Source organism: Vombatus ursinus, unplaced genomic scaffold (genome assembly GCF_900497805.2).
Source record: "Vombatus ursinus unplaced genomic scaffold, bare-nosed wombat genome assembly UNPS02014807.1, whole genome shotgun sequence".
Lineage (NCBI taxonomy): Eukaryota > Metazoa > Chordata > Mammalia > Diprotodontia > Vombatidae > Vombatus > Vombatus ursinus.
The window spans coordinates 14,436,765-14,458,916 of NW_020954585.1; the positions used below are offsets into that span (position 1 = coordinate 14,436,765).

General features: G+C 32.9%; 1 pseudogene; it reads right to left on the minus strand.

The window, feature by feature from the left end:
• Window positions 1-14,571: 14,571 nt before the first annotated feature.
• On the minus strand, window positions 14,572-14,957 carry LOC114051980 (annotated as a pseudogene).
• Window positions 14,958-22,152: the final 7,195 nt, after the last annotated feature.

The following is a 22,152-nucleotide window of genomic DNA, read 5'->3' on the forward strand; positions in this document are numbered from 1 at the left end:
TCCTGCTCTTTTAATAGGCAGAAGTTATTTTGACAAGAAATTGAATGCTGTGTTGTTACTTCATGTCAACATTTTATGTATTCATTTCACCTTTCCCAGCATATTCCTGTATTACTCTGTAACCACTGCTAGGATTCAACAGGAGTAGAGTAGAAGGCTCAGAGAATGTAGTCATCACCAGATTAGAGGTTTTTTGATGGGAGGTTAATAATATAAGCAATAATAATAATAACAATAGCTGTCATTTATATACTGCCTTAAGGTTTACAAATGCTTTACAACCATTATCTCATTTGAGCCCTTATAATACTACTGCTTAAATGTGTCTCATTTTATTGCAGTATCAAACCTTAACTATCAGAGAGCTTTCCTGATTCAAGCAGAGCTGAGAAAAATGTGAGTCTGGTGCATGTACAGGCTTCATCAGCTTGCTTGGCTGACACAAGCTCTTTATGTAAAGGATGCTAGGAATATTACTTCAGTGAGAATTGTGATAACATATAAGGGATCTTTGGAGGTTCTATGGAGCACGTGTAGATGTATCATGACCAGTTCTGTTAGATTAACTACTTGAGAAAAGTGAAGCTCATTGATGGATTTCAAAGGGATCCATAAGGCTTGTCAGATTCCACTACCCTCTTTTTGCTTCATCAATATCTAGAGAATGTCAGGGACTTTCTCATAATGTCTCATTAAAGAAAGTGACTTAGAATCTTTTCTCTTTTGAAGCTATATGGCCCCAATGAATCAACCTCATTCTTTGGCCTTTCTGTTCAAACTTTTCTGTTCTAAGTGAAGGGAGTGGGAGTCTGCTCCTTTGATCAGGAGAATAGGCTGTAGAATCCAGAAGCTGGAATAAAGGCATAGTTATTTAAACATGATCTTTAGGACCCCAGGCCAGCAGAAAGACTCATTCATCAATCAGACTATATCTGGACATGAACTAGGTGCACCAATTTTATGGAGGAAATGAACAGGAGAAATTACTAGTTTGACTCTACTATCCACAGAGACAGTGCTAGAATAAAGGGGCCCCCAAAATGCTGAGAGACATGTTTATATTATTTTCTTATTGTACTGAATTTTATATTACTGAAATTTATATTAAACAGCTTTTTTTGTAAAAATTAATTGATAAGTGCTTAAATGAAACTGGGGTGCAAGTCACAGGCTTCTAAAATGTGGGAAACAGGGATCCTCATAATACTTCTCTGGAAATCTGGAAAGTGATGTTGCAGGCCTGGCTCTGGCAAAAAAAGACAGAGCAAACTCATTACATTTGTTTTCCAAAGTGTTCACTTGAAATATTGCAAAACTCTTGAAAAATACTCATATCATTTGATCATTATGCATTGGTGAATTGCTCTTGGTATTATACTTTTATAATCAATTCCATATGTACTTATATGTGATATAAGGCTTTGATAGATTTTTGTAAATAGCTTATTTTCCCCCAAATCTATGGTTCTTGGTGAGTTCCCTTTTTGTCTACATTGATCTCTTCAGATAACTCCCATTTTTTTCCTTTTCTCATTGAAATTGTTCAATTTCTGTCTTTAAAATTTTATTCTTGAATGTCTTGTCTCATGGGTTGACTTCCTATGTAGATTTTCTCTGCTAGATATACTACATGGTCTTCATTTCAACCCTTTGAAATCTGCTTTCCCAAGATGTAGGGTCCATGTCAAAGAAAGTCTGTCTTTCTTTTCCTTCTTTATCTGAGACTTTAGGGGAATTATTTATGTTTCCTCAAATACACTAATTCAACAAGTTTCTTTCTCTTTGGGATATTCAGGTGCAGAAGAACAATTTTCCTTGTTAATTTCTGTACATGTGAATGTGTAGGTCTGAATAATTGGAGTTTCTCATTGCTAATATACCACACTTCTGTGCTAGGATTATGATCTATTTCCAGAATTCCTTTCTGTTCAGGTTATCTGTAGCCTACTCAAATGATAAAATCACTTTTGCTGAATGCTTGTCTTTATTAGCTTGAAATTATTGGATCATGACTACTCCACTCATAATCAATGCTATGCAGATGATTTTTAAGCAGAATGTTTCAGTGCAGGGGGGTTTAGAATAAGACATAGTATGCTAAATGATTTGGATCAAAATAAGCACACATATTGTAAGTTGTTTCAAAATTAGGATTTTATGATTCTCCTGAGATTTTGCATCTATCAGTTAGATAGCAAGGCCTGATTTTACTTGTCCAAGTAGAAAGTTATTGGATTTTTATAATTCCTCCTGTCTTTAACTCTCTTCTTTATCTTTAATACTAAAAATTATATTCTTGAACTTTATCCATGTTTTGTTGTAGGAGATAATACTTAAGTAGCAGTAAGGGCACTCTCTTCATAGATGGCATAGGAGAGAAGGTAGAAAGAGTATAACATGTTCTTGTTTCAATACTGTCCTAGAAAAAGAAAGATTTGGGTGGAGAATCCTTACTCCTGACCCAAATGAGATGGTAGTTCCCCTGAAGAAATAAATAAATAGTTCTTTCCTAAAAATCCTTTCAAATACCATCTTTTCTAGTGTCCTTTTCAATACTTGTACAGAGATACTGGTTAAATATCTTGAATGAAGAAAAAATAAAGATTCAGAGCAAAGTCTACTAAATAAAAACATGTTCAAAATGTGAAAGGAATACATAAAATGTTGACATGAAATGACAACACAGCATTCAATTTCTTGTCAAAATAACATCTGCCCACTAAAAGAGCAGGAAGCATGTAGTAGATAGAAAACATAAATCGAATCTGGCTCATTAAGAAAAAGAGAATGGGCTCAGTTCTCTGATCATTTGTTGGATATTGGAAAACTCTAACTTCTTTGTCTATTTTTATTCTGCTAAGAAGTGCAGCACCAAGAAATAACATCAACTGACTTATCAAATAGTCTAATAATTTACAGAACAAATTCGGATAGTTCATAATGTCTTTGCTTTCTGGTGCTATAAGTATATTCTTTTTCCCAGAAGCTTTTCTGGAATCAGGCCATGTTGTTTCTATTTATTTTAGTTCACAAAATGCAATAGCACCTCAATTTTATCACAGAAAGAGATGAGATTGTTATCTGGAAAATGAATATATTTCATGAGAAAAAACATAAAAAACAACATTTAGAGGAATTTGCTGAAGTAGATTATAGATAAATATTTAGTCATTGAATCCATAAAACATAAATAAGTAGTGGGAAATGATAAGTCTGAAAAATAATATGCAACATTCATATTTTTCTTTGAAATAGTCTGTAAATTATTATGTAGACTACTTGTAATATCAAATTTTTATATTTATATTGTACCATAATTCAAATACTTTGCTTTAAACTTTATATTACTTTAACTTTAAAGTATCAATTATCTTTAATTTTAGGAAATATTAAATATAATGATTAATTAAAATAATTATAAGCAATTCCCAAAGATAAAACTTAATTCTAGATTTAAGATTATTTGAGGAAATTTTTATGATGGTAGAAGTTTGAATTACCTTTTTCATAAGGAAATAAATGAGAGGCTAAGGAAATCAATATATCAATCATATGAATATTACCACATGATGCAAAGGGTATCTCAGATCTATCAAATCATACATGTCATCATAAAAGAAAGATTCCAGTTGAGGAATTGAATAAAACAAAATATTTTCTATGCAAATTTTAAAACTTTCATTCTATTTCAAATCTTTTTAAAGATAATATATTTTAGAACTTTTAAAAATTGACTGTGTTGGGGCAGGTAGGTGGCACAGTGGATAGGGCACCAGCTCTGGAGTCAGGAGGACCTGAGTTCAAATTTAGCCTCAGACACTTGACAGTTATTAGCTGTGTGACCCTGGGCAACTCACTTAACCCCAATTGCCTCATCAAAAAAAAAATAGACTGTGTTTTATTTTAGGGCAAAAAAGTAAATCCAAAGCCAGTAAGTATATAACACTGTAAGAAATAATCAGCTTGAGAATCTATGTCCCCAGTGCTTAGTTTCTCCCATGTAAAGGTAGCATGATGTCATGGAAAGAGCACTAGATATGAAATTCATAGACGGGAGTTCAACTCAGTGATCTGCAAGCTTCATAGTTTTGTTGCCGTGAAGTAGTCATTCAATATTGATAACAGAAGGGACCTTTGAGAATATGTAGCCCAGATCCTTCATTCATTAAATAAGGAAATTGAGACACTTCCAATTAGTTTCAAAGACAGGACTTAAATATTGGTGTTCTGATTGTGAGTCCAGTTATCTGTCTTTCTATAACTTACATGTGACTTCTCAGTTTATTTCCTCATCTGTAAAATGGACATAATATTATTTGTACTTCCTACCTCACAGAGCCCATTGTAAGTAATACCCTTTCTAAACTGTATTGTATGGCATAACCTGCACGTCAGCAGGTGTCATAAAATAGCAGCACTGTTTATTTTCTCCCTATCCCCTGACTAATGGTTTCCTTTACTGGTTATAAGGGTGTTATTCTCATAAATAGAATAGAAATTCTTTAAGAGTTGAGGGTCATATCTTTATTTTTTATTTGTTCTGTTGTGCCTTGAGTAGCACTGTTAAGCACTTAGCTGGAATATGATGAATACTCTAAGTTAATGAGTCATTTTTAATATATATTTTAAGATATGCAATTAGAAAAAAAATATATTGAATCTCCACCTAAAAGAAGTAGGTGATTTTAAAAGTAAAAAGAAATTACTTGCCCCCCCAACTTAAATGTTGATGTCACCATTAGTTTCTCAAACACAGTCAGCCCTGATGTGCCAACCCCAATAAATTCAAGCTCCATAATAGTGTTCTTATCTGCTGCCTCCTTCCATTTTCTGTCCCTACCTCAAGTTAGACCTTCATCAATCCTTACCTAATTTATTCAAATACTCTTCTGATTGGAATCTCTACTTCTAATTTCTCAGCCTTTACAATGAAGGAGGGAAGATACTTTTTTTCAACTTTTCTCAAGGGACATCTTGGTCCCCTCACAGTGCTCAATATAATTTTATTTCCCTTTTCATTTATGTTACTTTTGTTAAGAATTTTGGTTTTAGCTAGCTATACTTACTTCATTCTACATGAATGTTCTTGTATTTCCAAAAATTCTTCTTATTGTTTATTTCTCAAAGTATAATTATATTCTATTTGATCAGCCATTTCCAAATTATTTAATGGAGAGTCATATGGTTTCAAGTCTTTACTGAAAGAGGCTGGTATAATAATAGTGATGATGATGATGATGATAATGATAATATGTCATAACATTTATACTGTATTTTAAAGTTTGTACATATCTCATTTTATCCTGGGAGGTAGATGTTATTATTATGTCCATTTTTCAGATGAGTAAACTGAGGCAGATAGTAACTTTCCCAGGGTCCAACAACTATTAAGTATTTGCAGCCAAATTTGAACTTAGTACTTGCTGACTCCAGATTCAATCCCATACCCACTGCACCACATGGTTATGAATATTTTTAACATATATGAGAACTTTCTGTCTTTGACCTCCTTAGAGTATACCTCTAACAATGAGATGTCAATGCCAAAGCATATAGACATTTTAGTCAATTTCTTAGCATAATTTAAAAAATATTTTCCAGAACAGTTGCACCAATTAATTCACAGTTTAACCAAGTTGGATTACTTAGCCTAATTTTCCAAAATTTCCTCAATATCAATCATTTCTATGATTGTTATCTCTGCTAATTCACTGGTTTTAGATAAAACTTTAGAGTTGTCTTGATGTATATTTCTCTTATTTAGTCCAATCTTTGATATAATTGTTATTAGTCTGGTCTAAGGTGTACATCTCTCCTAGATAAACTCTCTTACAAAATTTATATGTTTCACTTTTAACATCTCTCCCATCCTCCTAAAAAGAATCTACTGCCTGTATATACATACACACACCCCCACACACATATACATACATACATACATACATACATACATACATACATACATACTAAATATGTACTTGGTTTCCTACTCAATATTTTCTTTTAAAAGTTTTACTTTCCTTTTGGACCATTTCGGAGTTTGTTGTTGTCATTTTATAATACATGGGGAATCTGTAGAATTTTCTTATTCAATTGGAGATTTTTGATTCACTTTCCTACATATGATAAAAGTTATTCAATGTGATGTGGCCATTAAAATAAATTTTATTCATTTTTTATTAATTTATTTTAATTTGTCAACAATCACTTCCATAAGCTATTGAGCTTTAAATTTTTTTCCACCTCCCTCCCCAAGATGGCACACAATCTGATATAGGCTATACATATACATTCCTATTAAAATGTTTTCACATTAGTGATGTTATAAGGAAGAATTAGAACCAATAGGAGGAATCACAAGAAAGAGAAAACAAAACAAAACAAGAGAAAAAAATAGCAAATAGTATGCTTTGATATGCATTCAAACCCCATAGTTCTTTCTTTGAATGTGGATAGCATTTTCCATCATGAGACTTTTGGAGATATCTTAGATCCTTGCATTGCTGAGAAGGGCTAAGTCTATCAACATTAGTCATCACACAGCATGGCTGTTACTGTGTACAATATTCTCCAGGTTCTGCTCACTTCACTCAGCATCAGACCATACAAGTCTTTCCAGGTTTTTAATTTTATTCATCCTTCCATCTTTTAAGTCTCAGTTTTGCTTTATTTTCTTGAGACTTATACTCTGCCTTTCCTCTTGGATGTGTTTTTTGTTTTGGAATTATTTTATGCACATTTCTTTTGAGGTTTTTAAGTGTGGAAATAACTACTCTTCCAAATAACCGATTATATCCATAATTTATTTTAATGCATTATGCCTTAAATACTATATTTTTCTTAGTTTATACACATATATGTAATATACAATCATATAAACATATGTGTATGAAAATTCCATTTTCCTTTTATTCCATCTCTGCAATTAATAGTATTAGAAAATTGATGGGACACTGAATTTTTTAGCATCTTGCCAGGAGTCACAACAAGTGGGTGACAGAGGTAAGACGTGAATCCAGATCTTCTTGGCTTCAAACCCAATTACTGACACACTACACCATACTGCATCCATTTGAAATTGTATTTGGATTAATGCTGATATGACAAAGCACCATATCAATTCAATGTAAGCTCTTTGAGGTCCTTCTTATAGTAACAATTGTTAGTGTTCCTCTTTGTCTTGGAATGGAGAACAGGGTCCCTATTTTTCTGTGAGCAACCACAATCACTCCCCTCTCTCCTGGAAACATAACAATTTCTCTTTGCATTAATTCATTTAAGTATTTCCAGTATTTTCTGAAAGTATCCTGCTCATGATTTCTTAAAATACAATAATATTCCATAACAATCATATTCTATGACTTGTTCAGCTATTCCTCAGTTGATGGAAAATTTCCAATTCTTTGACACTACTAAATGAACTTCTAAAAATATTTTTTTGTATATATAGATCCTTTTCCCATTTGTTTTTATCTCTTTGGGATACAGAACTATTAATGGTATTGCTAGATCAAAGGTTATGCATGATTTTATAACGCTTTGGGCATAGCTCCAAAATGCTCTCCAGAATGTTTGTGTGAGTTCACAACAGTAATTTACCAATAGTACATTAGTGTCCCAATTTTCACGTTCCCTCCATCACTTATCATTTTCCTTTTCTATCATTTTAGCCTATCTGATAAGTGTGAAGTGGTATGGCAGAGTTGTTTTAGTTTGCATTTCTATAATCAATGGTTATTTAGTGCAATTTTCCATATGATTATAGATAACTTTGATTACTTCATCTGAAAATTGCCAGCCTGAATCTTTTGACCATTTATCAATTGGGGAATGCTTCTTATTTTTATAATTTGACTTAGTTCTCTATATATTTAAAAAATGATACCTTTATCAAAGAAACATTATTTTTTTCACATTTATGATTACTAAGTATTTCCCTCCATTCTATTCCATTTCTCTTTATCCAACTCTTGCTCTCCTTTCCCCCTGTCTATCCTCAAAAATGTTTTGCCTCTGACTATCACCTCCTCTAATCTGCCCTCCATTCTCTAAGCCATCTCCTTCTCTTATCCCCTTTTATTTTCCTGTAGCATAAGACAGATTTCTATATCTAATTGAGTGCATAAGTTATTTCCTGTTTGAGCCAATTCTGATGAGTAAGGCAAGTGCTCCTTCCTACTTCCTTATTTTTAACTCCACTGTAAAGGCTCTTTCAAACCTCTTTTATGTGAGATAATTTTCTCCATTCTACCTCTACATTCCCTCTTCTCCCAGTGCATTCCTCTTTATTAACCTTAATTTTATTTTATTTTTATATTATACCACTATATTTAAATCACACTGGTGCCTTCTGTCTATGTAAACTCCTTCTAATTGCTCTAATCATGAGAAAGTTCCTTAGGAGTTACAAGTATCATCTCCCATGTAGGAATGTGAACATTTTAACCTAATTGAATCCTTTATTATTTCCCTTTCCTGTATACTTTTTGATGTTTTTATTTCATCTTGTATTTGAAAGTAAAATTTTCTATACAGCTCTGATCTTTTTATAAGCAATGCTTGAAAGTCCTCTATTTCATTAAATACCCATTTTCTCCTGAAGGATTATACTTAGTTCTGCTATATAGATTATTCTTGGTCCCTTCCTTTCTGGAATTTCACATTCCAAGTCCTTCATTACTTTAATATGGAAGCTGCTAAATCTTGGGTGAGCCTGACTGTGGCTCCATGACATTTGTATTGTTGTATTGTTTCTCTTTGGCTTCTCTTTTACCTGGGAGCTCTGGAATTTGGCTACAACATTCCTGGGAGTTTTCATTTTGGGATCTCTTTCAGGAGATAATTATTGGATTCTTTCAATTTCTATTTTACCCTCTGGTTCTAAAATATCATGGCAAATTTCCTTGATAATTTCCTAAAACATGATATTGAGGATCTTTTTCTTTTTATCATGGCTTTTAAGTAGCCCATAATTCTTAAATTATCTTTCTTTGATCTATTTTCTAGGTCAGTTGTTTTTTCCAATAAGATATTTAATATTTTCTGCTATTTTTTTTCATTTTGAGGGGAGGGTTTATCGGTTTTTAATGGCTCACGAATCCATTAGCTTCTACTTGTTGAGTTCTTATTTTTATCAAGTTATTGTCTTCATTGAGTTTTTATATCTCCTTTTCTACTTGACCAATTTTACTTTTTAAGAGTTTTTAGTTTAATTTTTATGTCTTTTTCCATTTTTCCAATTCTGCTTTTTAGTGCATTCTTCTCTTCAGTGGATTTTTGTCTTTCTTTTACCATTTGTCTTATTCTGTTTTTAGGGTGTTATTATCTTCAGTGTTTTTGGTGCTTCCTTTACCAAGTTGTTGACTTTTTTCATGAATTTCTTACATCACTCTCATTTCTTTACCCATTTCCCCTCTGTCTATATTACGTGATTTTTAAAATCCTTTTTGAACTCTTATAGGATTTCTTTTTGATCCTGAAGACCAATTCAATTTTTTTCTTTGAGGCTTTAGATATAGCAGTTTTAATTTTGTTGTCTTTTGATTTTGTGTTTTGATCTCCCTTCTCACTATAGTAACCTTTTTCAGGTTCATTTCTTGTTGTTTCCTCATGTTCTCAGCCTATTTCTTGACCTTTAACTATATTAAAGTTGAGCTATGCTCCTGAGGTGGAGGGAGCACTATCCTATTCTACAGGTATTTTATGAAAATATTTTTAGAGCTGGCTCTGGAGGGTTTATAAATTTTAGTTCTTTCAAAGTGGTATGATCTAAGGAGAGGTGTATTTACCAGTATCCTGAATTGTGCTTTGGTCTATGAGTGACCACAATCAATCTTTTCTGCCCTGGAACTGTAACCATGGCCCCAGGCCCCTTGAGGTCTCAGGCTTGTGTGTGTGTGTATATGTGTATATGTGTGTGCGTGCGCTTGTGGGGGCATGACCACATGAGTGCATGAAGCACCCAATACTGGGTATGTTTGTGCTTGTGAATGACTTTCTACTTCATATTAAAAACATGTAAAAAAGAGAATTGCAGAGGCTAGACAGTATTTCAGTCTGAGTCTATATACTAAACTTTTCCTTTTGGGGTTGAGCTGCAGACACCAATGCAATGACAGGGGTTTTAGTAAATCTACTTGGGACGGCAGCTAGGTGGCACAGTGGATACAGCATGGGCCCTGGAGTCAGGAGGACCTGAGTTCAAATATGGCTTCAGATACTTGACACTACTAGCCTTGTGACCCTGGGCAGGTCACTTAACCCCATTGCAAAAATCAAACAAACAAAAAACAAAGAAAGTATACTTGGGAACCAGGAAAAATCTTTATAAACTTTCTCAATATTCATCTGAGACGGAAGAATATTCGGTAATATGTTGTTGAGTCTGACTTGGACAACCCTCTCTCACTGCTCCTTATTAGGATTGGAGATTTACTATCCATTTTACTGTGTTATCTACTCCCTGCCTTCACCTGCTCCTTCCTTGGAAGAAAGGATGAAAGGAAAATGGCTGAGCATTTTCTTCCTGTCCTGAGTTTCTGAGAAAAGCAGCCAGTACTTTTAAAACTATCTCTTCAAAAGATATTATTTTAAGTTTTTTTTTCTTATGTGTGCAACACTGTACTTTTTTTTCAGAGATATCTATTTGAATCTATGCCAATTTTGTTTACTTAAATGTAAACAGAGTGTGGGTGAGGAGGAAGAATCAACCTGGATGAGAAGTAGAATCAAACTACTCAGGTGTTTTTAAAGCTAATTTAGATTTTGTCAGTGGAAAATCACGAAGAGCTTGACCTACATATTTAATTGAGGTTACTATGCATTAGAAATGTAGCTATTACTCTGACCTTGCAGGTTTGAGAGCGGTGCTAACTAAATCTCCCCTCAGGGCCGTGGGGGCACCCCTAAGGGGTTGGAGTTGTCTCTTTGGTAATGGTATTAATTTGAGTCCCTATTCTGCTGTGTTTCTCTCACTTTTAGCTAATAGCAATTAACACCTCACTTTTATTTAACCAATTAATATTAGTTAGCTTTTAAAAAAGGAAATTTACTTCAAAGATATAGCAACAACAGACATAATGGTAAATTTCTTCACAAAACCTGAGTAAAACAGTTTTCCCCTTAATGCCATTTGGTTCTCTGAGGATAGTGAACTGAGACTTAAAGTATTGATCCTGCTGGGTTCATGTCTAAATGCAGTATTGTTACTGAATGAGTCTCAACTACTGCTTTTCTGTGTACTGAAGGACATTCCTCAGGGAACCCTGATGCTGAACTTGCTGGCTGAAAAACCCATCATAGACTCTGGTCCCAGATTTTCTCATGATGCACTCTTCTGACTTTTCAAAGCTCACAATGTCATAGTCATTAACAGTCTCCTATACCAAAAATAAAAGAACAGATATCAAGTCAAAGTTTTGAGATGCTTGTTCACAGGCCATCTGCTGGCCAGCCTCAGAAGATGAGTGCCCGAGTATTGTTTCTCTTGTAGTCAGAACACAGTCAAAAAGAAAGGAATCAACTCCAAAAGGACCAGCTCAGACTGACTAGGGCCCTTTTCATTGCATATCAGTTCTAGCTACATACTCAATCAAAGAGGCTTCTCCTCATCAAGTATCTAGAATACTGAAACCAGTTACACAATGCCTCTCCAAGTCATTTCTATTACATGTGATCATGATTCTCTGAAAACAGGCTCTTCAGCCACTTGCATATGAGAGATTGTATTAGCTGAGCAGGCCAATGACTCCTTATGCCTTTCCCCTTCTCCATTCCAACTAATGAAGGAGAGAGACAGTAAAATTCAAAACTAGGTTCCTTGTGAAATTGAGCTGATAATAAGGACTAGGTTACAAGCAGATAAAATACAAGAAATTTTTATGTTCCTTTTTAATGAAAGGGAACTAATATAGAAGGAAAAGAAACTAATAGAGCCTGAGGGAAACTGTTTTGATGCTTTACATACCCTGCAAATGAAGTACCCCAAGATCCCACTCACCAAATATCTTTGAGAATGGAATAATCAATTTGATTGCACTCTGAGTTCAGAGACCAGGTATAAGAAGTTGCCATCATCCTTTTAGTGGGAGGGGGCAAAGGCCTTGACTTTTTTTTGTTTGTTGTTGAAATCAGAGGGACTTTGTAAGAGGACAGTAAACAAAGTTTCATTGTGGTAGAGGTCGTGGATCACACTAATATGACCCAAGTGCTCAGGAACCTGGTATACTTATTCTAAAACACATCTCTAAATGTTCAATAGCAATTGTGATAGCTGCAGCCTATTCCAATGAGTAACAGAGGGCTGGGTGACACACAGAGAGCAATTAAAAGCACTTATAATTAAGTAAACTAGTATATAGCTAGTTTTATATTGTAGATCTTGTTACTCTTTAGGAAGATCAGTCTAAGGACTACTTTTCCTCAAAGACATAAAGACAAGTAAGATATGGAATAATTCATGATAATCTAATGACACCACAGATTTGTTCAAGAATGAAATTTGTGGGCCATGATAATTTAAAATTTAGTTCCAAGTTGAGTTATCAAGATTTATGGCATCCTTTAGTAAAACCAGGAAAACAAATGCCAGATGCTTAGAACTTTTCATTAATTACTGCTAAGTTAAACATATTTGAATCAAAAGTGATCCATAGCTCAACAAGTAAAACTTTAGAAAAAAAGAAATTGAAATTATTAGGACCAAATCCAATAAAATTTAACATGATTTAGTTTCCTTTTTTTCAGACTAGAACAATGGGAAAGTAAAGGTGAATGATGGCACTGCCACCATTAACACAAGTAAATTCCTTCAAGATGTAGCTCAATTACAACTTTGTACATGACGTCTTTCTTGTTTCCTCTAACTCCTAATGCCAGGCCTTCCAAATTACTTCCTATTTATTCTCTTTACAAATTATTTTGTATACACATATGTACAGACATTTTGTATTCCATCTTTAGAATATAATCTCTATGCAAGTAGGGATTGCTTCATCCTTTGTATTTGTATTCCCAGCACATATTAGAGTGACTGACATGTGAGATTTCTCATAATTGCTTATTGATAGAATGAGATATAATTTCTTATGGCACAATCATATTACATCATAATCATACGCTATGATTTTTTCAATTGTTCTCTAATAGTTAGGTGCTCAATTTTTTCAAGTACTTTGTACAACAAAATATGTCACTGCAATTTTTTCCCCTATAAATGAGCCCTTTCCCTGTATTTTGGATCATTTGATTATCTTTTCATAGTCTTTATCATTTTTTAATCGTGGCTGGGTACATTACTATGACAAAGGCTATGTGGGGTAGAGTTCCAAACTGCTTCTAAGAATACAGCAATGTTCCTCTCCCTCTGCAATCCTTCCAATAATTGTCACTTCTTTTTATCTTTTTTTTTAATCATCTTTGCCATGCGAATGGTTGTGAGGTAGAAACTCAAAGCTGTTAAATGTACATTTATCTTATTAGAATTTTGGAACATTTTCCCAAGTATTTGTTGAGTCAAACTTTTTCTTTTTGATGAATGAATGTTTTTATGCTTTGACAATTTATATATGGGAAAAGACATACATTGTTACATATTTTTAACAATTATAACAATTTTTGGTATCAGACCTTTATCATGGAAATTTGTTGTAATAATTTTTCCAAGTTCAGTGTTTCTCTTCTAATTCTACTTGTATTGATTTTTCTTATGCAAAATTTTAACTTTTGTATAGTAAAAAAAAAATCATGTTATTTTTTATTATCATTAATATAAATTATTTGTCTAAGAATGGTCCAAATATCCTAAATTGTGTTTTTAAAAAGTTTTATTTTTTCTCAATTACATGTAAAAACAATTTTTAACATTTATTTTTGTGTTCCAAATTCTCTCCCTTCTTTTTTTCCATTTCCTGTCTTTGAGAAGGCAAGCACTTTGATACAGATTACACATGTAGTCATGAGAAACATATTTCTACATTAGCCATGTTAGAAAAGAAAACACAAAACCTTGAACAACAACAAAATAAAACAAAAAAGAAAAATACAGAAAAAAGTATTCTTTGATTTGCAGGAACTCTATCAGTTCCCACTCTGAAGGTGGATAACACTTTCTTCATCAGTCTTTTGGAATGATCTAGTATCATTATGTGTGTGTGTGTGTGTGTGTGTGTGTGTGTGTGTATGTATGTACGTGTGTATGTGTGTGTGTATGTAGGCATAATTACATACATACATACACATATTTTAAAGTTCTACATAAATCAAGTTGTGAGAAAACAGACCAAAAGAGAAAAAAAAGTGAAAAAAAAACAAGATAGTGTATTGCTGAGAAGAGCATTCGCAGTTGATCATAATATTGCTCTTAATATGTATATCACATATGTATATCACACAATATATCTTAATATGTACAATGATCTCCTGGCTCTGATCTCTTCACTTTGCATCAGTTCATATAAGGTTTACCAAGTTTTGTTTTGTTTTGTTTTAAATGGAAGAACAAAGGAAATGGCTAGTCTTTTATTGGAGGGAAGAAAACATTACAATATGTTTCAAGTAAACCAGTCCACGGGCTCAGTGGCTATACTGGTGGGGTACCAGCTTGTAATGGGTTCCACAGTTAGGGCAACGCTCTGTCTTGCCTTTGTGGAGCCAGAACAAGATGACTGCACTGTTATCCTCTTCACAGATACAGCCCACTATTCACTTGTCAGTGATGGAAGGGACCAGGTTGGATTTATCAGTCCCTGGAGCTGGCTTTGGGGCTAGCATATTGTATGCATCCAAATCATCCCTTGCAGCCATCATAATCTCTCTCCAAGCCAGTAGCCTGATCCTCATCAGAGGGGTTAACTCCTCCTGTCAGTTGCCATGGAGCAAGCAGCCACCTGAACAGGGCCACAGGCTCTCAAGGCCTGGACCACCAGTGCCCCCATGCCCCGTAATAACCTTGAAGCCATCGTGTCTGAGACAACTATGACCAGTTGTAGCCATGCAGAACATTTCTTAAAGCACAACAATAATCCATCAGATCACATATTGCAACTTGTTTAGCCATTCCTCAATTGATGGGCATCTCTTCATTTTCTAATTCTTTAGCATCACAAAAAGACTGCTATAAATATTTCGGTACATATAGATCCTTTTCCTTTTTCTTTATTTTCATTGAGAAAAAGACCTAGTAGTGCTATTGCTCTATTGCTGGATAATAATCAAGAGTTATGACAAAAGGTGATTCACTGGAAAAGGGAATAGCAAACCACTCCAGTATCTTTGTCAGGAAAACCCAATGGACAGTATTAAAATGATAAAAAAGATGACATTAGAAGATGAGCCTCTCAGGTCTGAAGGTGTCCAGTACACTACTAGAGAAGAACAATAGACAACTATAAATGCTAATGAAGCAGCTGGTCAAAGCCAGAAGGAAACTCAATTGTGGATGCATGTGTTGATGAACAAAAAATCGATGCTGTAAAGAACAATATTATATAAAATCTTGGAATATAAGATTTATATGGTCAAACAGAAGATGGAAAAATTATAAAACTGGACATCTTGGGCATCAGTGAACTTAAATGGACTGGATATGTAAATTTATTTCAGGTGATCACTACATGTCACAATAACTGTGGAAAAAAATTCTTAAAAGAATGGAGTAGCCTGTATAGCCATTAAAAGGGTGAGAAAAGGACCACTGGGATATAATCTCAAAAATGACAGACAAAATGATATGGATTCAAATCCAAGGTAAACCATTCAATATCACAGTAATATAAATCTATGCTCCAATCTTTGATGCCAAAGAGATTACAGTTGATCAATTCTTTTATTTTTATATTAATTAATTTATTTTTAGTTTTCAACAATCACTTCCATAAGCTTTTGAGTTTTAAATTTTCTTCCCTCCCTCTCTAGCTCCATCCTAAGACAGCATACAATCTGATATAGCCTCTACATACACATTCCCATAAAACATATTTTCACACTAGTCATGTTATAAAGAAGAATTAGAGCCAATAGGAGGAACCATGAGAAAGAAGAAACAAAACAAAACAGAAGGAAAGAAAAAGAGCAAATAGTACACTTCGATCTGCATTCAGACTCCATAGTTCTTTTTCTGGATGAAGATAGCATTTTCTATCATGAGACTTTTGGAGATGTTTTAGATCCCTGCCTTGCTGAGAAGAGCTAAGTCTATCAAAGTTAGTCACAATGTGACTGTTATTGTGTACAACATTCTCCTGGTTCTTCTCACTTCACTCAACATCAGTCCATACAAGTCTTTCCAGGTTTTTCTGAAGTCTGCTTGCTCATCATTTCTTATAGCACAGAAGTATTCCATTACATTTATATACCACAACTTATTCAGCCATTCCCCAATTGATGGGCATCCCCTCAATTTCTAATTCTTTGCTAGCACAGAAAGAGCTGCTATAAATATTTTTGTATATGTGGGTCTTTTTTCTCATTTTTATGATCCCTTTGGGATACAGGCCTAAAAGTGGTACTGCTGGGTCAAAGGGTAAGCACATTTTTATAGCCCTTTAGGCATAGTTCCAAATTGTTCTCCAATATGGTTGGATCTGTTCACAACTCCACCAACAATGTATTAATGTTCCATTCCACCCCCCATCTTCTCCAACATTCATCATTTTCCTATTTTGTCATGTTAGCCAATCTGATAGGTATGATGTGGTACCTAAAACTTGTTTTGATTTGCATTTCTCTAATCAATAGCGATTTGGAGCATTTTTTCATATGACTATAGATAGCTTTAATTTCTTCATCTGAAAACTACTTGTTCACATCCTTTGACAATTTACCAACTGGGGAATGGCTTGTATTCTTATAAATTTGACTTAGTTCTCTATATATTTTAGAAATGAGACCCTTATCAGAGAAACTGTTTGTAAAAATTCCTTCCCAGTTTTCTGCTTCCCTCCTAATCTTGGTTGCATTGCCTGTCTTTGTGCAAAAAACTTTTCGATTTAATGTAATCAAAATTATCCATTTTGCATTTCATAATATTCTCTATCTCTTGTTTGGTCATAAATTCTTCTGTTCTCCATAAATCTGATAGGTAAACTATTCCTTGCTCTCCCAGTTTGCTTATAATATCAGTTAAATTTGATCAATTCTATGAAGACCAACAACATATTCTAGAACTAACACACACATACACACACACATAAAGACATCACATTTATCATTGGGGAAAGATATGTTAAAGTACAAAATTAAAAGATAATCAGAATAATAGCCAATTTTGACCTGGGAGTACAAAATGAAGCAGGGCAGAGACTTAGAGAGTTTTTTCAAGAAAACTCACTGGTCACAGCAAACACAATTTTTCAATAACCCAAAAGCAGACTTTATACAAGGGTATCACCCAATGGTAAATATCAAAATCAGATTGATTATATAATTTTCAGATAAATGTGGAGAAACTCTATATATTCAGTTAAAACAATACCTGGAGATAACTATAGCTCAAATCATGAGCTTTCTTTTACAAAATTCAGACTTAAATTGAAAAAAGCAGGAAAAATCATCTGATCATATAGGTATGAGCTAAAAAACATCCCTTATGAATATGAACTGAAAGTGATGGATAGATTTAAGAAAATCAATCTGGTAAATAGTGTGGCTGAAGAATGACGGACAAAGGTTTACAATTTTGTATAGCAACAACAACAAAAAAAACTTCTCAAAAAAGAAAAAAAAAGCAAGAAGGCAAAATGGCTACCTGGTGAAATGCCAGGTTGAATGAATCAAAAGCTGGAATTAAGGTTGCCAAAAGAAATATCAACAATATCAGATATCCAGAAGATTCTACTCTGATTACAAAAACTAAAAAAGTATTAAGAAGTCTCTTGATGAGCTTGAAAGAGAGAGTATAAAAACTGCCTTGAAGTTAATGAACAAAAAAATAAAATAAAATAAAACCTAAGATCTTGGCAACTGGCCCTACCACTTCCTGGCAAATAGAGGTAGAAGAAATTGAAACAGTGTCAGATTTTATATTCTTGGGCTCAAAGATCACTGCAGGAAGTAATGGCTGCCATGAAAATAAAAGATATTTGCCCGTTGGAAGGAAAGTTATGGCAAATCCAGACAGCATACTAAAAAGCAGAGACATCACCTTGCAGAAAAAAGTCCATTTAGTCAAAGCTTTGTTTTTTCTTTTCCAGTAGCAATGCTTTGCTTTTAGAGTTGGACTATAAGAAGAGCTGAACACTGCGGAATCAATGCTTTTGATTTGTGGTGCTGGAAAAGACTTTTGAGAGTCCCCTGAACAGCAAGAATACCAAATCAATCAGTACTTAAAGAAAACTATTTCATATCACTGGAAGGTCAAATACTGAAGCTGAAGCTGAAATACTTTGACCATATAATGAAATGACAAGACCATTGGAAAATACCCTGATGTTGGGAAAGATTGAAGACAAAAGAAAAAAAAAGGATGACAGAGAATAAGATGGATAGATACCATCATGGAAACAATGAACATGAACTTAGACTACGAGATATAGTAGAAATTAGAATAATTTGAAGTTCTATGATCCATGGGGTCACAAAGAGTCAGACATGATTGAGTTACTGATAAGCAACAAATATTCATTCATTTCACTCAGGTTATCAGATTTATTGGTGTAGAATTGGGAAAACTAACTTCTAATAATTGCTTTGATTTAATCTTCATTGGTGGTAAATTGGCCATTTTCACTTTTGATACTGATAATTTATTTTTCTTCTTTCTTTTTTTAAATCAAATTAACCAATATTTTATCTATTTTTTTCAGTAAGACCAGCTACTAGTTTTGCTTATTAGTTAGATTAATTTCTTACTTTCAATTTTATTAATATCTCCTTTAATTTTCAAGATATCTAATCTGGTATTAAATTAAGGATTTTTAATTTTTTTCTAGATTTTTTTAGTTGAATGCTAAATTCATCAATCTACTCTTTCTCCATTTTATTGATATAAACATTTAAAAACACAAATTTTCCACTAAGTACTGCTTTTGCCTTATGTCATAAATTTTAATGTCTTTTCCTTAATGTTTTCACTCTCTTTAATGAAATTATTGATTGTTTCTATGATTTGTTCTTTGACCCACTAATTCTTTAGTACTCAATTACTTAATTTTCAAATAATTTTTATCCACATCTCCATGATCCTTTGTTACATGGAATTTTATTGCATTATTATCTGAAATGAGTGTATTTAATATTTCTGCTTTTCTGCATTTGGTTGTCAGATCTTTATGCCTCTAGTATATAGTCAATTTTTTTGTAGGTCCTGGGTACAGATGTGAAAAAGGCATTTTCTCTTCTATTCCTATTCAGTTTTCTCTAGAGATGTATTGTATCTTTTTAAAATTATATTGATCTTTTTAACTTTTTTCTTACATATTTTAGGGCTAGATTTATCTAGTTCCATTGGACTTGTTCATGTCATAAAATGAAATAACATAGAACAAAAATAGAAGGTGGCACAGAAAAGACCCTTGTTAAACACTGGTGGTTAGTGGGTATGACCTAAATATAAAAGAGACCAAGGAAGATTGAGGAGGACTGAGTTAGGGTAGAGTAAAAACAAACAAACTATCCAACTCAATAATAAAGCACAGTAGAGAAAAAAGTAAGTAGTATCAGGAAAATCTAGAGGGGAGAGAATATTGGGGATAAGAAGGTGATCAATAGTATCAGAGGCTGCAAAAGGTAAAGAATAATGATGATTCATAAAAGACAATTAGATGAGAAAATTAATAGAAAATATTGGTAATATTGGGAAAAGAAATTTCAGTTGGATAGTGAAGATAAAAGCCAGACTATAGAAATTTATGATAAATTCAACATGTTTCTTTGAAAATTTTTTTCAACTGATGTAGTTTGTTTCTTATATCATCATAATTATCCCCAATGTCCTTCTCCTTTCCCCTCCCAGATGGCCATCCCAAATAAAAAACATTATTTTTTAAAAGAGAAAAAAACATTTAGTGAAATTGATTGAAACATTGAAAAAGTCTGAAAATATGTGCAATATGTAACCTCCTATAGACCTCCCACCTCCAAAAAAAATAAGTATAGGTTTTCTCTTACATCTTAATTCCAGTCATGCATGATTTTTATAATTTTGTTATATCAATTTTTGTTTTTGTCGGTATATGTTTCTTTACATTTACACTGTTGTAGTTATTGTGTATATTGTTTTCTTGCCTGTTTACTTCCCTTTGAATCAGTTCATGTGGATCTCTTCATGTTTCTTAGTATTGATCATGTACATTTTTCTTACATCATGGTAAAATTCCTTTACATTCATGCACCACAATTTGCCTAGTCATTCTCAAATCATTGGACATTGACTTTGCTCCCAATTCTTTGCTAACACAAAAAATGCTGACAAAAATATTTTGGTGTTCATAAGGATTTTTTTCTAATTGATAGTTTCTTTAGGGTATAAGCCCAATAATGGAGTCCCTAGTCCAAAGGGTATGGATCTCTTAGTTACTTTATCTATATAATTCCAAATTACTTTTCAAAATGTTTGTGCCATCTCATAAATCCACCAACAAATGCATTAGTGGACCCTTCATTCTGCAATCCCTCCAAAATTGAGCATTATCATTTTTTTTTTACTATTTTTGTCAATTTTCAGGGTGTGAGGCGAAACTTCAGGGGTTGTTTGATATTTGTTTTTCTTACTATTAGTGATTAGGCTTGTCTGAGGTCATATTCAAATTCAGGAAGATGAGTCTGATTCTAGGACCAGCACTCTATCTCACCTAGCTGTCCCATTATCTATTTTATCTTTTATAATTGTCTCTATACATTTCTTATCCACAGCTATGAGAGGTATACAACCTGTTTCCCTTCAAAAAAAATCCAATAACCTCATCATTAATATTAATATTGTTTTTCCATTTAGAAGGTATTATGGAATATAATTTAAAGTGTTGGTCTAAGCCTATTTTCTTCCAGACTATTTTTTAGTTTTCTTAGCATCTTTTATCAAATAAGGAGTATTTTTCCCCTAGGTAATTTGTGTTTTCTACTTTACCACATACAGAGTTATTGAATTTAATTGTTTCTGATTCCTCTTTGTCTAGGGTGTTCCATTGACCCACTTATCTATTTTTTAGACCATTATCAGATGACTTTGATGACTACTGCATTATAATATACTTTGAAGGCTGGAATTGTTATTTCTCCTTCATCTTAATTCTTTTCATCATTTCCCTTGAAATTCTAGACCTTTTTTTCTAAAGAATTTTGTTATTATTTTATAGAGTTACTATTTTATAAAAAATTACATATTTTATATGTAAAACATTATTTTGGTAGTTTGATTGGTATAAGTATTAAATGTGTAAGTTGATTTTGAAAGTATTATCAGTTTTATTATATTGGCACAACCTAGCCAGAAGTATTGAATATTTCCCTAGCTATTTGCAAAGTTCTTTATTTCTTTATGAAGTACTTTATAATTAAATCTTTGTAATTGAATACAAATATTTTGTGTGCTTTGGTAAGTTTATTCCCCGATATTTTTATATTTTTGTAGTTATTTGGAATGTTATATCTTTTTTTTATTTTTACTTCTTGTGTTTTGTTATTTTATATGGAAATGCTAATGATTTTTAAGGAATATTTTTTGTATTGTGACACTTTGCTAAAGTTGTTGTTTTGATTATTATCTTTGCTGATTCTCTCAGTTTGTCTAGTTATAACATCAGACCATCAGCAAACATGAATAGTTTTTATATCTTCTTTAAATATCTTTATGCCTTTAGTTTCTTTTGTCTTTCTGCCATTAATAGAATTTCCAGAACTGTAATGAGGAGAGTGGGAATCATTGTTTCACCGCTATATTAATTCAGAAAAGTTCTGGTATATCCCAATTACATACGATGTTTGTTTTTGGTTTTAGATAGATTTTTTTATTATATTAAAAATGGTCCTTCTATGCCTCTACTTTGCATGGTTTTTAGCATAAAAGAGAGCTGTACTTAATCAAAAGCTTTTTTTCTGTATCTATTGAGGTGATTATGTGGTTTGTTCAGTTTTCAATATGATTAATTATACTGATTGTTTTCCTAATGCTGAATTATCCTTGTATCCTTGATATAAATACCAATTGTTCTTAATGAA